This window comes from Euprymna scolopes, chromosome 9, assembly GCF_053919585.1.
Source record: "Euprymna scolopes isolate OS-2025 chromosome 9, ASM5391958v1, whole genome shotgun sequence".
Lineage (NCBI taxonomy): Eukaryota > Metazoa > Mollusca > Cephalopoda > Sepiida > Sepiolidae > Euprymna > Euprymna scolopes.
This window is the reverse complement of record NC_136490.1, coordinates 162942837-162959262: the sequence shown is the minus strand read 5'-3', so window position 1 is coordinate 162959262 and position 16426 is coordinate 162942837. Positions and strand designations below refer to the sequence as shown.

The 16426-nt window shown below is 38.2% G+C and overlaps 1 protein-coding gene across 4 annotated transcripts in view; it reads left to right on the top strand.

Annotated features, from left to right (window-relative positions):
• LOC145284964 (FMRFamide receptor-like) overlaps nt 1–16426 on the top strand; it is a 1154906-nt gene that overhangs the window by 836598 nt on the left and 301882 nt on the right. For 2 of the 4 annotated variants that reach the window (XM_080134068.1, XM_080134066.1), the window contains one exon: nt 5986–6039. The exons of the other annotated variants lie outside the window; for them this stretch is intronic. The gene's annotated coding sequence lies outside the window, so the exon portion shown is untranslated. The remainder of the gene's footprint in view (nt 1–5985; nt 6040–16426) is intronic. 4 annotated transcript variants of the gene reach the window in all.

Here is a 16426-nt window from a genome sequence, read left to right as displayed (position 1 = left end):
ATGATTTATGTCTCTACTGGTTATGTGGCAAATTACAGCTCTCAACTAATTGTGGTTTCTGTTTTACAGGTGTTTGAACTGAGTCAGGTGTGAAATGGAGTCGTTTGAATGTCGAGCAGTGATCCAGTTTTTGTATTTGAATGGATGCACACCACAGGATACTTTTTATGAAATAAAAAAACTTATGGTGATAATGCCCCATCATATTACCTTGTAAAACGCTGGCGTCGTGAATTTAAACATGGCCGGGAGTCTGTGAAAACAGCTCCCAGACCTGGTCGCCTCCCTTCTGCAATTGATGAGGCATCTGTCCGTCAAGTTGAGGCTGCCATTTTGGAAGATCGGCGAATTACTATTCGCCAAATAGCCCAAGATGTCAAGATTAGTACAGGGTCTGTGGAAACTATCATTCATGACCATTTGCCTATGCATAAGGTGTCTGCCAGATGGATTCCCAGGTTGATCACACCATTCCACAAGCGAGAACGCGTCAAGTGCTCGAGGATGAATTTGGAGATGTGCCAAGAAGATGAGTCAAAGTTTTTCAAAAGACTGATTACACAGGTTGAAATCTGGGTCCATCACTATGATCCAGAGACCAAAGCCCAGTCAATGCAATGGAAGCACTTGGACTCACCACCTCCAAAGAAGGCAAGGGTGCAGCCCTCCACTGGCAAGGTAATGCTCAGTCTTCTGGGACCAGGACGGAGTAGTGATGACAGATTTCCTGGCAAGGGGTATCACAATTACAGGCCTATTATGCTTCACTTTTGAGGAAATTAAGGGAAGCTATCAAAATCAAAAGGCGGTGCAAGATCAACAAAGGTACCCTTTCTCCTGCAGGACAACGCTTCGGTCCACAAATCGCATGTCGCCAGATTAGAAGCACGGGCGTGTGGTTATGAAATACTCCCATCCTCCCTACTCTTCGGACTTTGCACCGTCTAACTTTCACCTCTTCCCAGCCATGAAGTTGTTTTTGAAAGGAAAGCGTTTCCCAGATGATGCAGCCTTGATTTCTGAAGTCACGTCGTGGTTAGAGGACAAACCTGGTGTTTTCTACAAAAACGGTTTCCAGAGCTGCATCAAACAATGCGAGAAATGCATGACTCTGGGTGGTTCCTATGTAGAGAAAGACTAATAACTGTGCCAAGTTTCGTTGTTCTACTTCTATGGGAAGTGGGCCAGAGGCATTACTTATTGCACGCCCCTCGTATATTAACTTCGTTTCTTTCTATTTAATTAAAAGGAAACCACAACTTTATTATATATAAATCGTAGAATTGCATTCATCTGCAAAAGATCTAGCTAATTGGCATATTCTTTTTATTAATTCCATATAGTTATTTTTGGTGTGGCTTTCTTATGAAATGATCATCATTAGTAAAGTAATATGTGTAATTATCATTAGTAAAGTAATATGCGTATTTATCATTAGTAAAGTAATATGTGTAATTATATTCATTCAGATATTCTACATGCGTTATGCTTGCTTAATATTAAGGTAAATAGATGATAGTATACACAACACTCTTTATATATATCGATTTGTATGCGTATATATGTTTGTTTAAAAATTTTACCTACCAAACTCATCTGTCAGGTTTTGGTCTACATACATGAAACTTTATATATAGGGTATTCGAACCGATGCGAAACTTAATATTTGGGTTTTAGACAGGAAAAATTGGTACAAAAGTATAAACATTTTAAAAATGGAATTTGCTAGGTTGATGTCAAACGACGAAATTACGAATATGCATGCGTAATGTAATATCTATTGGGTCATGTTTTAATTTTTAGCTTTGCAGCAAACATGTCTTCATAGCTCAGGCATTAACAATAGCGGAATAAGTAAATCTTTAGCTAAACATTTTGGTTTCGATTCTCGGTTGGGACGCAGAAGTCATTTTTATTTTTTTAAATCATTACTATATATTGGGTCCAATATAATATAATAATATACACGAAATCTGCAATAATCAACGTATATTTAAACGTATTTTACGAGAGGGCAATGTCGGCCGGCCTACTAGTATATATATATATATATATATATATATATATATATATATATATATATATATATATATAATGTTAAAAATGGATTCTACCGAAGAATTTGTTACACTAGATTAGTAGAACTCGAACAAAAGCTAATTAGAAAATGAATGACAGCTTAGCCTATACAAAATTCGCTGAGTAACTTCGTCGGATCTCTTGATAGAGACACCACAGCGATTAGCAATGGATTAATCCATTCTGAATGTGCAAGAATTTAAATCCTGGGAAGAAACACCCAAAAAATCCTTCTATCTCGACATCCAATGAATTAAATCTGCTAATCATTAATAATAATCAACATTGTAAATCAGAGTCCGTCTTTACTTCCTAACACCAATAGCAATATTAAATTTATTTTTAGAAATATCAAACAAGAATTTTGAATACTAGAGAAATGCTCAAGAGTTCTTAACATATTTATGAATAGAAATATACAAGGGTGAATTGTAGCAAATTATATTGACTTACATTATCAATACAATTGAATTAAGTGATTGTTTTAGCAATGTGTTCTTCTATTAGTTAAATATATATTTTCCTTTATGTAGATATTTTCTGTGCGGGGAATTATGTTGCTAATTGTTTTTATGTTATATGTAGTTAAATTGATTAACCTTGGCGTTAGCTCATCATTGAAAACATTATAATGACACTTTTGTGAAATTTCTGTAGATAGAAGTTTACTAATCCTATCGTTAATAGTATGTTTTGTCGAATTTTCAACCGCTATATTTGTCGCAATAATCTGACATGATAATTTACCTGTTTTGCAATTTTATAAATTATTTAGCCGTACCCATTTTACGAGGATTTCATTACAATTCCGTATAACGTCATTCTTTTTCTTGATTATAATTAGGGCAAGGACAACAGCATATTGTCTTAATTGTTTTTACTCTCCAGTATATATCCGGCACAGCTAGACACAATAAATAAACCGAGAACCACATAACTCTACATAAAACATATAAGATATCAATGATATATACCTGAGAATTAAAACAACGAAAAGAATGTGCTGTTGTCATAGCCCTAATTATAATATATGTTTACATTTAATAGGCCGTTTTCAAAGCTAACCAGAAAATATCTGTGAATTTTAAACTGTTTTGTTTTTGCTTTGATATCTACTTTTATTCATTAGAATAGGCTGGATTTTCTGGGGAGTATGAATAAAAATAATCATTTTGTTTGATATTTAGATATTTTACAATCGTATTCCTCAATCTACTTTTCTATTTAATCGGGTTGGGAAGATTAATCGAAATCGGAATCGGGAATCGGAAAAGTCGGAACTTTGGGGAGAGGGGTATCGGAATCGGTATAAGCATCGGAAAAATTGTGTGCATATTTTCCGATACCAAAAATGATTCCTTTAATTGCTGCTTTTATTTGATTTTTAGAGCATAATCTACCACTGATCATAGTAATGATAAACATAAGAAAATATCTTTATTATTTAACTAAAAGATAAAATAAAATCTATGCATCATCATCATTATCGTCATCATTATCATCAAGTGTACTTTTTTACGTTTCAGAAAAAATCTGCACATTTAACATTCATCATGTTTTTTTTTGTTTGTTTTTTTGCGTCAAGCTATATAAAATAACAACTGTATTGTTAAACATGTAAAGATTTAAAAAGAATCGAAATCAGAATCGATAATTGTATCGGAATCGGGAAAAATATTGGAATCGTCCTATCACTATTATTATCACTATTATTTAGTTTCAATTAATAAGATAAATCATTTTGACCTGAAATCCTTTAACACTTGACGGGCTACATGTGCTACTGTTTCATATAGTTCTGGAAGGTGCTGGTAATTAAGACGGGTAGGAAGCCTAATTGTGCCAAGTATAAATCAAGTCGGCTACATAAAACGGCTTTCATTTGTGGATGTTGGCAACCTTCTCGCGGTCCCTCCTATAAGAATACCAGCAAGAAAATCGAGACTTGTCAAAGGTTGTATTATGCTTACTGAGGCGAGGTTTATTTTTATAGCTCTGTCTCTGTAACTTCAGATATATGAATATGTTTTTGTACGAAATTTACTTTAAAACTAATTCACCGTTCATTATGGCTTTTAAAACACATAATAGTTAACATACAATTGTTATATTGGTTATACTCAGTTTAATTGAGTTTTATGCTAAGGAACAAAGGTTTAGTAAGATCTGCGCTCATATATTCGTCATCAAACTATCCACAGATAGTACAAAAATGTTAAAATAATCATTACAAGTTTTTAAAATGTGTTTTATTTGATATTTTATTTAATCATAGGTATTTAATTCACAATTCATCAAGGAGATTTATGCAGGCACTAGGAACTGACGCATATGACGAGTTGCTTGATAGTGTACTTTAGTAGTTGGAAGAGGTCTAAATAATGAAAATATATTTCCGATTTTTTATTAAATTGACCCTATGATTATCTACAGACACGTGTTCCTTAGTCTCAATTTATAAGCTCAGCTAGGCTCAGTGAAAATAAAGTTCAGTGTGGAACGATAAAATTGTCGCCCTAGCAAAGACTATATGATTCTATTTGCTTGATTAAAATGGTTTACTCTATCTACAAACTAACCAATTGTGTACAAATCCCAAGAGCGATAGGAGCCTTCTATCATGTCTGAAAGTGACACAACGTTAAATGAGCACAGATGCGCCGTTGTACAACTCATGCTCTCTGTTATGAAAACATGACCATTGACTGCACTCTCAATATGCATCACTAGATTGCCACGAATAACAGGGACGTGCCCAGGGTAATGAAAACAAAGTGTTTAGTGTGGTTTCAAGTAAGGCCCACTTTATGTCATCTCACATCCTCCAATTTGGCTTGACAGTCAACACAAAAGTGTACCTGGATGCGCTAAAGAGTTTGGTGATCCCCTTGTGCGATCAGGCGACTGCCGGCAGACTTTGAGTATGACAGCAGGAAGCCAAGGCTTCAGAAAGAGTGCTATGAGTTTGTACCCTTCTCTCACTTTTCACTCTTTTCTCCAGACCTGAGCCCGCTGGACTTGGTCATACGTCGAAAACATAACCAATATGACCTTCCGCAACAACAAAGCCAGCCTGGTCGCCATATGTTGCCGGTATTCGCCGAGCTCTCATTGGCGCTTGAGGAAAAAGTATGCTCCAGTTCTGGACTCGTATCGATGCGGTGATTGAGGCTGAAGGAAGTTACATTGAATAGATGTCAGCTTTATTACACAATAAAGATATCTAGATTTATTTTTTCAATTACAGTTTTAAAATAAAGTGTTGTGTTCTTTAGGACGAAATGTATATTGTACCAATCCTATTATAATAACCATGCGCATGGAAATCAAATCCTTAATATCATGTTCATCTTCTCGGGTGAATTTCAAAAATATAGTTACGCGTTGCGTTGCGTTTGTAGTTTATAGGAGTATGGCGTGGACATATCTGACCCGATGACTGCATTGTAACATTATTTCATATAAAATGCATACTAGGATTAATTACATCGATCTGGATAAAGTTATTGTTTAACCATGGATCGATAATGACATTAAATATATATTAAATAATCGAATACTAGTGAGCCCATAGAAAGCTGGGAATTTTATAACACATTATTAAATTCATTGAAAAAATGTTTACAGTTTAACTAAATTAAAGTATTTTTAAATTCTGTTGATGTATTAATGTTTATAATAATACACCCTTTAATAATAAACCATTTAATAATGAACCACTTCTGTCCGGATGTATATTTCTATTTTCGTATACGTTTCAGAAAGTCACACAAATAAATGCGCCGACGTTGAATGTTAACAAAATAAATACAGTCGGAAATGACTTGAAGAAATTAGCCGATTTCACCTAGTAACTGAATACTGGTACGCAAAATTAAAAAACAATTTTTTCTTTATGTCATTTAGGGAGAGCAGAACCTATCGCCAGACTTTCTCCTGAAAAGATAAATTGAACTCATAGTAAGTAGAAAACCTATTATTATTATTATCATTTTTAATGGAGATTAGACAATGCATTGCGGATGCGTTGTCCGTAGCTCCTTTAACTTTTTTTTTATTACATTTTCATCCCAAAAAAAGGCAAATTGCCACTTTGGTGTAGGGGGCTACTATCAGGGGCAACAACTACTGGGGTACTTTGTAGAGATTTGGGCAGCAAGATGTCGGTTCACGTTACACTTTAACTTCTGCACGTCAGTAATGTTGGGGAAGCAGGGGCCTAGAATGGAATTCCAGAGTCTAGCGGTTCTGGGGAAGAAACTATTGGAGTAGAAAGATCTTTTACATCTAGGGATCTCTACAGTGTGGGGTGGGATTTAGCTGCCTGTCGGGTTTGTCGAGGGTGCTCACGTCGTGGGGGCACAAGTGATTGCAGTTCGTCAGAGCATTCACCACTAAAATACTGGTAGAAAAGGCAGAGGGATGTAACATTTCGTCGATGGGACAGAGGCTGAAGCTTAGATACCAGTTCAGGGCTTATCAGGTTGCAACTCTCTTTTGAACCTTGTCAAGGAGCGAGAGACTAGTAGCAGATCCACCAGCCCAGATGTGACAGCAATACTCCATACATGGGCGAATAGTGGCCTTATAGAAGTAAAGGATACTTTCCGGTGTTAGTAGTTGTCTAGCACGGTAGAGAGAGCCCACCTTTTTTGCAGCGGCCCTGGCAATGCCTTCAATGTAATTGTTCCAACTCATGTTTCCTGTGAATGTTAGGCAAAGGAGTTTGAAAGATGGACTCTCAGATAAAGAGTCGTTGGCCATTGTTATAGGTGGTAGAGAGGGGTTCTTGTAATAATAAAACAACGAAATATTATAATAAGGCTGACTGGGAAGCCATCAGGGAACTAATTAGAGATGCTCCATGGAAAAATATTTTCTCTCTCCCTGCTGAACAATGTGCAAACGAGACCACTGACTGGTTCAAAACTGCAATCGAAGCGCATGTTCCCATGCGGAAATTTTATAGTAAGCCCCACTCTCCCCAATGGTTTACGTCGACTTGTGCAACTGCCATTGCTCAAAAGCAGCATGCATACCGTAGGTTTAACCGACATCAGTCTAGTTCAAACAGACTGAAGTATATAGAAGCTAGAAATAACGTTAAGAAAGAAATAGCGACAGCTAAGAGAGAATTTACGGAAACCACTAAAAAGCGCATCGAAGCACAAAAACTAGGAACTCGAGACTTCTGGAAAATCTACAACAGTGTAGTAAATAATGGCCAATCAACAATTCCCCCACTAACCAACAATCACGAGGTTGTCTCCTCAGCAACTGACAAGGCTAACATGCTTGCCAGTCGGTTTGCCTCAAACTCCACACTGGACCCTTCCAACCACCCCCTACCTGACTTTCCAATGCGGACAGACGCCACACTAGACGATCTGAAAACCACCCCTGCTCAGGTGCATGCTATCATAAAAACCTTGACACCTCAAAAGCATGTGGACCGGACCTCATCCAAGCTGCGCTATTAAAAAAGTGCTCAGCCGAAGTAGCTCCAATTCTCTCCAAACTCTACAACAAATGCCTTAATGAAGTTTGCTTTCCGGGCTGTTGGAAAACTGCTTCTGTGGTACCAGTATTCAAGAATTCTGGCGAAAGGACTGACCCATCAAATTATCGCTCCATTAGCCTCCTCCCACTTTTTGCCAAAATATTTGAGACCATAATTAACCATGCTCTAGTCCATCATCTTACAGATGCTAAACTACTGACTGACAAACAATATGGATTTAGACAAGCCCGTTCCACAGCAGACATCCTAACTGTGATCTCTGAACGTATATACCATTCACTGGACAAATCGGGGGAAGGCAGAGCGGTAGCTCCAGATATATCTAAGGCTTTTGACAGGGTATGGCATGAGGGTCTCCTCAGTAAAATCAGATCCTACGGTATCACTGGTAGAATACTTAACATAATTAAATCCTTCTTAGATAAGAGAAAAATCCAGGTTGTCCTCGACGGTCGTACATCTAAACAATATGATATAAATGCGGGGGTGCCCCAGGGTTCTATCCTTGGACCTCTATTGTTCCTGATATTCATAAATGACCTCCCCGACAACATTGCCTCTGAGATGGGTATATATGCTGATGACACTACATTCTATGGCAGGCACGACAGGAAGACGAATGAACACATTTCTAAAGAACTGGCAGAAACACTAGAGGAAGACCTCCAATCTGTAGTGGAATGGGGACAAAAGTGGTTGGTCGCGTTTAATGCTGCCAAGACTAAACTAGTTTCATTCAATAATTACAAGAAACCCTCTCTACCACCCATAGCAATGGCCAACGACTCTTTATCTGAGAGTCCATCTTTCAAACTCCTTGGCCTAACGTTCACAGGAAACATGAGTTGGAACAATTACATTGAAGGCATTGCCAGGGCCGCTGCAAGAAAGGTGGGCTCTCTCTACCGTGCTAGACAACTACTAACACCCGAAAGTATTCTTTACTTCTATAAGGCCACTATTCGCCCATGTATGGAGTATTGCTGTCACATCTGGGCTGGTGGATCTGCTACTAGTCTCTCGCTCCTTGACAAGGTTCAAAAGAGAGTCGCAAACCTGATAGGCCCTGAACTGGCATCTAAGCTTCAGCCTCTGTCCCATTGACGAAATGTGGCATCCCTCCGCCTTTTCTACAAGTATTTTAGTGGTGAATGCTCTGACGAACTGCAATCACTTGTGCCCCCACGACGTGAGCACCATCGACAAACCCGACAGGCTGCTAAATCCCACCCCAATGTAGTGTCATCAGCATCAGAGATCCCTAGATGTAAAAGATCTTTTTACTCCAATAGTTTCTTCCCCAGAACCGCTAGACTCTGGAATTCCATTCCAGGTCCCTGCTTCCCCAACATTACTGACGTGCAGAAGTTCAAGTGTAACGTGAACCGACATCTTGCTGCCCAAATCCCTACATAGTACCCCAGTAGTGTTGCCCCTGATAGTAGCCCCCTACACCAAAGTGGCAATTTGCCTTGTTTGGGGTGAAAATGTAATAAAAAAAAAAATTGAATGAATTTAGTTTAGTCTTGGCAGCATTGAACGCGACCAACCACTTTTTCCCCATTCCACCACAGACTGGAAGTCTTCCTCTAGTGTTTCTGCCATTTCTCTAGAAATGTGTTCATTCGTCTTCCTGTCGTGCCTGCCATAGAGTGTAGTGTTTTCAGCATATATACCCATCTCAGAGGCAATTTTGTCGGAGAACAATAGAGGTCCAAGGATAGAACCCTGGGGCACCCCCGCATTTATATCATATTGTTTAGATGTACGACCGTCGAGGACAACTTGGATTTTTCTCTTATCTAAGAAGGATTTAATTATGCTAAGTATTCTACCAGTGATACCGTATGATTTAATTTTCCTGCGGAGACCCTCGTGCCTTACCCTGTCAAAAGCCTTAGATATATCTAGAGCTACCGCTCTGCCCTCCCCCGCTTTGTCCAGTGAATGGTATATACGTTCAGAGATTACAGTTACGATGTCTGCTGTGGAACGGGCTTGTCTAAATCCATATTGTTTGTCAGTCAGAAGTTTAGAATCTGTAAGGTGATAGACTAGAGCATGGTTAATTAAGGTCTCAAATATTTTGGCAAAAAGTGGGAGAAGGCTTATAGGGCGATAATTTGATGGGTCAGTCCTTTCGCCAGAATTCTTGAATACTGGTACCACAGAAGCAGTTTTCCAACAGCCCGGAAAGCAAGCTTCATTAAGGCATTTGTTGTAGAGTTTGGAGAGAACTGGAGCTACTTCGGCTGAGCACGTTTTTAATAGCGCAGCTGGGATGAGATCGGGTCCACATGCTTTTGAAGTGTCAAGATTTTTTATGATAACATACACCTGAGCAGGGGTGATTTTCAGATCGTCTAGTGTGGCGTCTGTCCGCATAGGAAAGTCAGGTAGGGGGTGGTTGGAAGGGTCCAGTGTGGAGTTTGAGGCAAACCGACTGGCAAGCAGGTTAGCCTTGTCGGTTGCTGAGCAAACAACCTCGTGATTTTTGGTTAGTGGGGAAATTGTTGATTGGCCATTATTTACTACACTGTTGTAGATTGTCCAGAAGTCTCGAGTTCCTAATTTTTGTGCTTCGATGCGCTTTCCGTAAATTCTCTCTAAACTGTCGCTATTTCTTTCTTAACGTTATTTCTAGCTTCTATATACTTCAGTCTGTTTGAACTGGACTTATGTCGGTTAAACCTACGGTATGCATGCTGCTTTTGAGCAATGGCAGTTGTGCAAGTCGAAGTAAACCATTAGGGAGAGTGAGGCTTACTATAAAATTTCCGCATCGGAACATGCGCTCCGATTGCAGTTTTGAACCATTCAGTGGTCTCGTTTGCACACTGTTCAGCAGGAAGAGAAAAATATTTCCCCATGGGGCATCTCTGATTTGTTCCCTGATGGCTTCCCAGTCAGCCTTTTTATAATATCTCGTTGTTTTGAGCACTGGGTCTTCAGTTTTGGCTCTAGAGTTTAGGGCGATTTTCACCATTATCACTGCATGATCAGCGTTCCCGAGTGGGCTGTGGGCCTTCGTTATGCAGTCATCCGGAACTGTGGTCAAAAACAAATCTAGAAGTGATGCATGTTGTTCTTGCTGGTCAGGGAAACTGGTTGGAAACGTAACAATTTGTGATAGAGAGTGAGATATAGTGAAGCTATGAGTTGTGCTGCCCGCTGCATCTGTGTCAGTAGAGAATCCAAGCCAGTTTTTGTGGTGGACATTAATGTCACCAAATACATGTATTTGTGCGCTAGTGTCGAGGGACAGTGCCGTGCCTATGCTGTCAGAGACTTTGTTTATTATGGTGCAGTCCTGAGTCGAGGGAGAACGGTAGAGAAAATAAAAGTAGCTAATATTGTGTTGCATGTTTAGTTTAAAGCACATAAAGGCTTGATCATCTGTTTCTAGGTTTGTTTCTCTAGTCAGGGGGAGGGTATTACGAATGTAGACTTCAAGTATGTGCATGTGTCTGTCAGAGTCCTTACGGCAGAGTGGGAGATATCCAGGCATGTTATAGTGGTTAGAGGGGATGGAGTAGTGTAGGTTAGTCTCACTTAGTGCTAAGATATCCGGGATATTTGATAGGAGAAATGCTTCAACATCAGCGTTGCTCAGATATGCCCTCAAAGATTGTAACTCCCATATTATGGGTGGAATAGAGGGCAAATATAAACGCAGTGGTGCGAGCAAGTGCAATAAAAAATCACATACAAAACAATTTTCTCGAGAAGTTTCTTTACCATATGAAAAGCCATCTTTAATGTAGATGACTTCCAACATGAGCATAGAATATGTATTCTATGCTCATGTTGGAAGTCAGATTTAGATGTCAAATTAGAATATCCTTTAATTACAAACTTAGTTAAGGAAACTGTTGATCCAATACAAGTCTAACTTAGAAAAATAGGTCCGGTTTTGCATTCTGTAATTGGATTTTTACCTCTGGAAAGTTGGAATGTAGAGACATGATATTTGAGAAGGAGGCACTTCCCCTAATTTTTCTCTCAGTCCATGCTAAGAACGAGTAATTTTTCTGGCAAAGAGAGAAGTAAAAAACTGTGTTTTTGCGTGAAGATCTCGGAAATTATGTTCTTAAAGGGTAAACATTTTAAACGAATCTAGAAACACAATAGATTATATAATAGGTTGGGTTTAGTGTTTTGTTGCATGATAATTGGAAATGGCTTGCAATTTGCTGAAACACACCAATCTTTAGTAACGATGCATGATATTTGCAAAATAAAAATAGAAAAAAATATATTCATAAAAAGAGAAAACAATTTAAAGATTGTTCTTTAAAATAAAGCAAATATAAAAAATGGTTGGCATTGCTGGATTTTGCATGATTGATTTATACGAATTTCCACTCCTACAGAAAATAGAAAATATAGATCGATAAAAGAAGCCTCTGCAGGAATATATTCGTGATTTTTGTGCATTTGTTAAATGGAGAGTGTGTTGGTGACATTTACACCAAAGAAATCACGGCTAAAACAAACAAAAGTATCTCTATGTTTGTGCCGATAGCCAATTATTGTATACCACATTATTAAAAAGAAGATAAAGGAATTCTTAGAACTTATTAATATAAAATGAAATGTTTAACAGAAAGATATTAATAAAACAGAAATAGCAATTATATGTTATCAATTACGAGGGAACAACAGGAAAACAAAGTAGAATGGTTCCTATTTAACGCAAACAATACTTTATGATGTCTAAAGTAACTGCGTTGAAAAATGAAAACTGAACTAGCACCAATTGCTACGAATAGCAATGTTTTTGTCTCTTTCTTTGACGGAATAATCACTTCTGACCAACCGTGGCACTCTTCAAGAATCGTCGCCAATTGCCTCCGGTTCTGTGTTATTCTGAGTGACTCAGCCGTGTTTAGGTCCTAACGCGATATCTTTCACGTTGTCTAAAATTCTTGTTTTTTTTTATTTTCCACGTCATTTTTGCCATGAATTCTACCAAATAGCAGATATTGTGCTATGCCGTTTGTTCTGACCACGTGTCTCAAAAATCGCAATTTATTGACATGAATGTTGTCAAACAGTTTGCGGCATGGTCCAGCTTTCTCCAGAACCCATTTGCTTGTACGTTTGTTTACCTAGCTAACATGATGAAGTCTGCGGTTGCACCAAATTCAAAATCACCAATTTTCCTTTCATTGACTTTTTTCAAAATCCAACATTCTGCTCTGTGTTGCTATTGAGAATACTAAAGCTTGAAAGAACCGTTTCTTTGTGAAATGGATCTTTCCAGATATTGTTTAGCACAATCATTGCTGTTTTTGCCATTGCAATACGTCATCTTACTTCCTTGGTGTCTTCTTATTTTGTTTGTGAAAACTGCACCCATGTTTGTTTATCTTATGAAAATAAAAAAAAAGAATCTGAATTTAACATATTAACGAAATGCGCAATTGAATTAGAGGTTATTTTTACATTTGTATTAAATTTTCATCTAACACAAGGCTGTGTCACACTTTTGTGTAGAGGTTTACTATCTGAGATAATTTGTAGGGGTAATATGCAGGGGGTTGTGTAGCAAAATATTTGTTTACATAACACTTGAACCTCTGCTTGTTAGCTTAGTCAGGGAAACAAGAACCCAGAAGCGAACTCTAAAGTCTAGCAGTTCTAGGGAAAAAACTATTAGAGTAGAAGGTTTTCTTATAATCTGGAAATGATAAAACAGCCGTTCCTTTTAATTTACAAAATAGAGATTGTCTAAAGTGTATGCTTATGACTTCTCAAATTAAATTAGTCTTGTAACAAGTAAACAGTCATTTGGGTGTATTAAAATAAAAAAGAGTATATTGATACTGTGAAAATACCCGTTCCAAATGCAGATAAAATAAGTTCCCCGAACAGAAATGTTGGATCACGACCATATACTACACGCCGTATATATATATATATTATTATTCATTATCAAGATTTTACTTATACATATTGAAGTAGTGTAAAGCTTTTGTTCAGTGTTGAGCTATTCTGCATGTCAAAGAGGACCGGAGTAGATTTGGTCGGCGGAGAATCAATCTAATCACGATCAGCCGTGCTTCAGTCGTGTCAAGACAGAAACTGATAGAGAACTGACTGGAATAACAAAATCAATATTTTTACAATGAGATCGGAAGCTTCTTATTCGATGATTATCCGAACGCGTAGTTATAAATAAGATCGTCTAAATTTTAGCAGTTATACCCTAACATTAAGTAAAAACATGCGTGTAAAAGAAGCCATTCTTAATCTAATTGTTAAAGAGTCGTTTTCGTTTTGTTTTTGATTCTTTATACACACACACACACACACACACACACATATATATATATATATATATATATATGTATATATATATATAGAGAGAGACGTATGCGTACAGATATATGTATATACGCACAGTATTTTATGCAGACATATATAGAACGTGCACGCTGAAAAAGGAAGCCATGACACTTTTAATTCAATTCTTTAAATATATATATATACATACATTTATAAATACATACATTTATATATAAATACATTTTAAATATATATATATATATATATATATATATATATATATATATATATATACATACAGTTAAAGAAAGTTCAGCTAATGGTCTTTTTTACACAGTGATCACCACTTATCAAGGCCCGGAAGCCACTCAGGGATAAGGGTTATTGCAAGTACATTACGTTAGTGTGGAGATTTAATGAAGTGTTTACTTAAGGGGGCGGTTCATTAGGAATTTGTTAACTGTCAGAGTCCTTACGGCAGAGTGGGAGATATCCAGGCATGTTAAAGTAGTTAGAGGGGATGGAGGAGTGTAGTTTAGTCTACTTGTGTTGCATGTCTGATACCTTGCCTAACCAGCTTCCCCTTACCTAACTGAAAATCTTTAAAAATATGATGACAGTACAATAAAAAAAAGCTTAAACCAGGCCTAGGGACAAACAAATCCAACTTGCCTCCTCCTTTGAGGCTTGCATTCATTAACATCCATGGGATTACAACTAATTTAGCTGATGCTGAAGCATTTCTCCTATCAAATATCCCGGATATCTTAGCACTAAGCGAGACTAACCTACACTCCTCCATCCCCTCTAACTCCTTTAACATGCCTGGATATCTCCCACTCTGCCGTAAGGACTATGACAGACATGTGCACGGACTTGAAGTCTACATTCGTAATACCCTCCCCCTGACTCGAAAAACAAACCTAGAAACGGGCGATCAAGCCTTTATGTGCTTTAGACTAATCATGCAACACAACATTAGCTACTTTTACTTTCTCTACCGCTCTCTCTCTCTCTCTCTCTCTCTCTCTCGCTCGCTCGACCCAGGACTGCACCATAATAAACAAAGTCTCTGACAGCATAGACACAGCACTCTCCCTCGACACTAGCGCACAAGTATATGTATTTGGTGACTTTAATGTTCACCAGAAAAACTGGCTTGGATTCTCTACTTACACAGATGCAGCGGGCAGCTCAACACATAGCTTCGCTATATCTCACTCCCTATCACAAATGGCTACGTTTCTAACCTGTTTCCCTGACCAGCAGGAACAACACGTATCATTCTAAATCTGTTCTGACATCAGCTCCCGTGGATTGTATAACAAATGCTGACCGCGACACTCGGGAACGCTGATCATGCAGTGACAATGGTCGAAATCGCCCTAAACTCTAGACCCAAAACTGAAGAGCCAGTGCTCAAAAAAACAAGATATTATAAAAATGCTGACTGGGAAGCCATTAGAGATCTTATCAGAGATGCCTCATGGGAAAATATTTTTCTCTTCCTGCTGAACAGTGCGCAATTGAGACCACTGCATGGTTCAAAACAGCAATTGAAGCACATGTTCCCATGCGGAAATTTTATAGCAAGCCCCACTCTCCCCAATGGTTTACTTCGACTTGAACAACTGCCATTGCTCAAAGGCAGCATGCATACCGCAGATTAAACCGACATAAGTCCATTTCAAACACACAGATGTATATAGAAGCTAGAAGTAACGTTAAGAAATAAATAGCGACAGCTAAGAGAGAATTTACGGAAACCACTAAAAAAACTCATTGAAGCACAAAAATTAGGAACTCGAGACTTCTGGAAAATCTACAACATTGTAGTAAATAATGGGCAATCAACAATTCCCCCACTAACCAAAAATCACGAGGTTGTTTGCTCATCAACAAACAAGGCTAATATGCTTGCCAGCCGGTTTGCCTAAAGCTCCACACTGGACCCTTCCAACCACCCCCTTGCCTGACTTTTCTTCGCGAACAGACGCCACGCTAGACGATCTAGAAATCATCCGTGCTCAGGTGCATGCTATCATAAAAAAACATTGACACTTCAAAAGCATGTGGACCAGATCTCATCCCAGCTGTGCTATTAAAAAATGATCAGCCGAAGTGGCTCCAGTTCTCTCCAAACTCTACAACAAATGCGTTAATAAATCTTGCTTTCCGGGCTGTTGGAAAACGGCTTCTGTGGTACCAGTATTCAAGAATTCTGGCGAAAGAACTGGCCCATCAAATTATCGCTCCATTAGCCTCCTCCAACTTTTCGCCAAAATATTTGAGACCATAATTAACCATGCTCTAGTCCATCACCTTACAGATGCTAAACTTCTGGCTGAAAAACAATATGGATTTAGACAAGCCCGTTCCACAGCAGACATCGTAACTGTAATCTCTGAACGTATATACCATTCACTGATAAAGCGGGGGAGAGCAGAGCAGTAGCTCTGGATATATCTAAGGCTTTTGACAGGGTATGGCATGAGGGTCTCCTCAGGAAAATTAGATCATACGGTATCACTGGTA